Source organism: Penaeus vannamei, chromosome 1, assembly GCF_042767895.1.
Source record: "Penaeus vannamei isolate JL-2024 chromosome 1, ASM4276789v1, whole genome shotgun sequence".
NCBI lineage: Eukaryota > Metazoa > Arthropoda > Malacostraca > Decapoda > Penaeidae > Penaeus > Penaeus vannamei.
The window spans coordinates 20,183,710-20,188,709 of NC_091549.1; the positions used below are offsets into that span (position 1 = coordinate 20,183,710).

The following is a 5,000-nucleotide window of genomic DNA, read 5'->3' on the forward strand; positions in this document are numbered from 1 at the left end:
TTTTTTTATATGCTAAAAATGAGGATTTCATGTGTTTTATCTACTCATTCATTGAAATTTAGTACCAATTTCATTCATGCAGAGGGGGTAACTGCAATACCTTACTCAAGTTTCCATTCTACTAACATTCTGTGTATTAGATATGACAATTTACACATTTTCTGATGTGTAAATCTGAGCTCTTCAAATGCTTACAACCAAAATTTGCCTTAATGAAACCTGACAAATTAATGAGTTGAAAGAATAGACATGCAAAAGGATTTTCAGATCTTAGGGGTTAACTGATAAATTAATAAATTGATAGATATATCCAACTGATTTCATGCTCCTTTGTAAATACTAATTTGCAGTAAACTGATGATACATCCTTACGATTTATGGCTAATTAAGAAACCACTCTAAGCGCTATCTTCCCATAATATAAATGGAGAATACTTATTGGTTTCATTACCGTAGGCTTGGAGGCAACAATGACAGCTGTATAATTGGTAAGCCATCTGGTGAGTAAACAGTAACAGAATCACATTCTTTCATCCTTATATTAGGCAGAAGTCAGTCATGAATTCTTGATTTGTCCCTTGGGTCTCCCATACTGGATGGAAGAGGAAGCTAACACAGAAAGTTTACAATGAATAAGAACACATGGTCCAGTCTAATCACATCAATACATTTGTAAATATTAGCCTTGTCTGTGCAACCCTATCATTAAAGAAAAAGTTAGCTATTGAGGTTAAAACAAAGTAAGGTACATTTAGGTATAGTTAGGTTATATGACATGGTTGGACAAAGTTTTTAAAAATTAGATTGGATTAATTCATTACAGGCCCCAAAAGGTTTTACATCAAGTCTTCGGTATATCATATTAAAGGATAATTATTTGTTTATCAATTCCTCAACTGTAACAAGGAGACAAGTATGGACTAATTTCACAACAATATTTATGGCAATGGCAGGCCCAGTGGGAATCATTCTGAATGTATCCTTATCAAGTGAGACTTTAGCCTTAACCCACTTGCACTGGGTGTCACACGTGTGACACCCGGAAAAATAAACATGACTGGCTGTCCCACCAGTGCAACGCTAGATCGGAGCTTGCACTCTCATTTTGTTGCAGGGAAAGGTCCTGGATTGGCCCGCGCGCCAATTTTGTTACCGCATGCAAACCTTGATTACTGGCTTCTAAATGGACCGTCGCTAGTGGGTTAACAAAGGTCAACAAAAATACAATGCATATATTTTCTGCCAAATTAAAGATTGAAAGGGTTCCTCATTGCTGTTAAGTTGCATGGAAGGAATTCTCTTTCTTTTACCAGACATCTCTTGACAAATGTTAGGGTACAAAATCCACAGGCAAAGCATTTAATGTGCTGGTTCACAGACTTCAACTCTAAAGTTCAAGCTATCTCTAAATATATTTGGAAACTATAAGGATAATCACATAAGGTATGGCAAGGTAAGATATGATATGATACGGTAAGATTAGGTGATAAGAAGAAAAAAAAAAAAAATTCAATTCTTTTAACCCCTTGGACCTAGATGACATTGTGGTCATGTCAAGGAAAAATTTGGGCAGCTACCCGGGTGATGCGAACCGTCAAGAGCGAAGGCCAGGGTGACGGAAAAGACTTGCCACAAATGCTTAAACCTCTTGGAGTGTGATTTGATTCATTTGGTGCTTAGAAAGGGGCTTCAGCATTATTCCCAATGATAAACGAATGTGGAATGTAACGTGTGTAAGCAGTGACTGGAATGGCACCAGCTCCAGGGAGGACGCCATTTCCAAGTTGCGCACCTTATTCCTGGCCGCTGTGACCGGCGGCGTTGGTTGTATTACATAAAATTGAAAATTACAAAAAAATTATATACATGACAAATAACCAAATGTTCCATATATTTTTTTCTTGCACTGAGTTATTTACTACACAGAGAGATGATATGGAGTCTGTGCAAGGAAAATAAGTAATTACCATCTGGATAAAGCAAATCAAAAGACATACATGAACTTGGAAAATGGCGATAAAGCTAAAAAAGTTCACACAAAATAACTTTCCAGAGAGGAGGCACAGTCTTGTCACCACTCTTGGGTGTTCATACGCACCCGGCCAGCGCACCGCACACTCGGAATGCTGGCCACTTGCGTAACCCATTGCCCAGGGTTTTCAGCTCCATGATTTCCATAATGCAACCTGAACCAGGGGGTTAATGCCTCAAAATGACTTTCATACACAAAAGCTAGGTCGTAAATTAATTTTGATGAGAGTAAATTTAATCTAACATTCACTTTTGCTGTAATCCATTAGTTTCCAAGTTAGCTATCTTTTCCCCTTATCCCTCGATTGCGGGAGTTATAAAAAATCAGGTTTTGTGGGAAACACAAACACGATGGAATAACACTGATGTAAAATAAAGTCGTAAAACATATGATTCTCTTACTAACACAAGGCATATCATGAGCACAGTGATTGTGACTGCCTCTACACCTAACAGATCAATAAGGTCCTCAAACATCCTCTACTGGTTTAGGGTGCATGCACAGAGAAAGCAGGTTACCGGAGCGCTGGTTTCCAGCGCGGGGCAGCGCCGGAAACCAGCGTGATAAGGTGTTCACAGAGGATATGGGTAACCAGTTCCACCTCACTGTAGTGTGACAACCACTTGAAGGAACTAAATGCTGGAAAGTAGAATGGTAATTATAAAAAAGTATCACATTTATTAATATCCTTTGGGACATAAAAGAAATTATTATGTTTATGAAATGACTTTTGCGAAAGCTTTATTTCATTCCAGAATTTTCCTGATTTCAGCTCAGAGCTTATCCGCCCCATTCCTGTTGGTGTGGTGCTTCTTCTATTTGTTCCGCACTGGCTGTCTCTCTCATAATCTTTGGCTATCAGGAGCTCAACATCCATCCTGCTCTCCATGCAATAGCATCCACCCACGCGGGTTGAGCAGGAAAGAATGATCCGAGCAAACAGGAAAGCAGGTTGAAACGGGCTGCCGGCGCCAAACGCTCGAATTTGCTTCCTCTGTGCACGCTTGGACTTGATTATATGGTTGAATTCTTGGAGGGGGTCTGCACTGGTAACCAGCGCGGGCAAACCTGCTTTCTCTGTGCATGCACCCATAGGATGGTTTATCATTGTGTTATGCTATACTGCTACTGTTAATTCTTCACAATACAGCACTTCCTACAATTCCTCATCATACAGCCATAAGAATAATAACGAACAGAAACATATAAAACTAGCACAAAAAATTCTAAAAATCGGCTAATGAAACTCTATGGACATGTCTGCCACCTTTGAAGTCTACGCACTGACGCGCCAAAGTTAAAAAATCTCTACAGGAATCCAACCCATCTTTCGGCAAAATCTACAGGGTTTCACACCTTCCAAACCCCCAAAACGCCCAGACCCTTAACCCAACCTAACCTAACAATTTACAGTGCCGTGACTAGGCGTGCCCTTCAGGCACTGCCCAAGGGGAGGGTTGATGGGGGGCAAGCCCCCCAACACCCCCCAGGATGCATTCTCTTCACCTTGGTATATACGGAAAGATAGAGCTACATCCATACTGTAAACAATAAACCAAATACCTATATATATCGAAAGACCAAACTCATTTTTTATCACTTTTTTCGGGATTTGGGGTACTTGATGGCCTCAAAAATCAAATTGCGATAGTTATTAAGGTCTTTTTCTTCTTCATTTCCACTGTATAGTCTTAGAGCGACCTGGAATCGATGTAACACCAAAAACAAAACATTTCTCTCCGGCCTCCTTTCACCGACTACCCGCGAATCCTTCTGTCAAACCTGGCATCAGAAACGTAAAAGAGCGCATGCGCAGAAGGGTCTTCAGACCGCTTCCCTTAAATCACTGTCTAATAAATCTTGAAACATAAAAATGAGGTATAACAATATTAACAAAGGCCTTTGAAAGCATATATGTGGAACAGCAAACATTGATAATTAGCCAAATATCGCTTTGACAACGGCATAGTAACACATGAACTACTTAACAGCGCGCAAGAATGAGTTGATTGGTCACAATTTTGTTTACATTCACGATGTCAACATGGCAAGGGACTTAGTAAAGGATGGGTGGGTCTTCTCTCTTCTCTATCATGTACATACTTTATTTTCAATTTGAGCACCTTATGCCATAGATGAAAAGTGTCTTATTTCATATATTTCTTTTTCTACTCAATTCCTGATTGTTATACACTGTAAATTTTCCATCCATTTGATACCATTAGCAATGTAATCTGTCATGCAAAGGTATTCTAAACAATCACCTAGAAAAAATAAAAAGCACAGAAAACACATATTACTCTAGTTGTTGAATCTTTACAGTAAAGACACACTTGCCAGAGATTCAAGTCCCTAACTCTACATCACAAAATCTGTTCAGTAACAAGTTGCCATGACTGGGTGTGTGCCAACTGCTGCCCCTTCCCAGAAACCTTGTCATCACCACAGTATGCCCAGCAAGATAGTGCTGAAACTCGGGGACTTTGGCTGTGGTTAGCAGTTTCTTTTTCCTTCATATGTGGCATCACAAGTTGTTTGCAATAAATTTTGGTAACGATGACTGCAATTTTTTATTATCCAGTTGAATGTCTTCTTAAATTTGCCTGAATTTATTGCATACAAACTGTAAAGATTAACCCACTAGCAACGGTCCATTTGGAAGCCAATAATTACAGTTTCTGGGTGGTATCAAAATTAGTACACTTGCCAGTCCGGAAACCGACCCGCGCGCCACCCGCTACAGGCAACAAAATCAGAGTAAAAGCTCCGATCTAGCGTTGCATTGGTGGGGCAGCTGGCAATATTTATTATTCCGGGTGTCACAGATGTCTGACACCCGTCGTAAGTGGGTTAACCCTCTAGCCTATGCTCTTGGCTGTAGTATGAGCAACATTTTAAGAATGGAGGCTAAAATGAACCATTAAGTTTACTTTTGTGAATGCAGCCAAGGCCTATCAAGTGCAAAACC

At 39.8% G+C, this 5,000-nt stretch overlaps 1 protein-coding gene across 1 annotated transcript in view; it reads right to left on the reverse strand.

The window, feature by feature from the left end:
* The window catches only part of Arf4 (ADP-ribosylation factor 2), a 13,734-nt gene that overhangs the window by 7,832 nt on the left and 902 nt on the right, over positions 1–5,000 (reverse strand). The gene's annotated exons all lie outside the window — the stretch shown is intronic.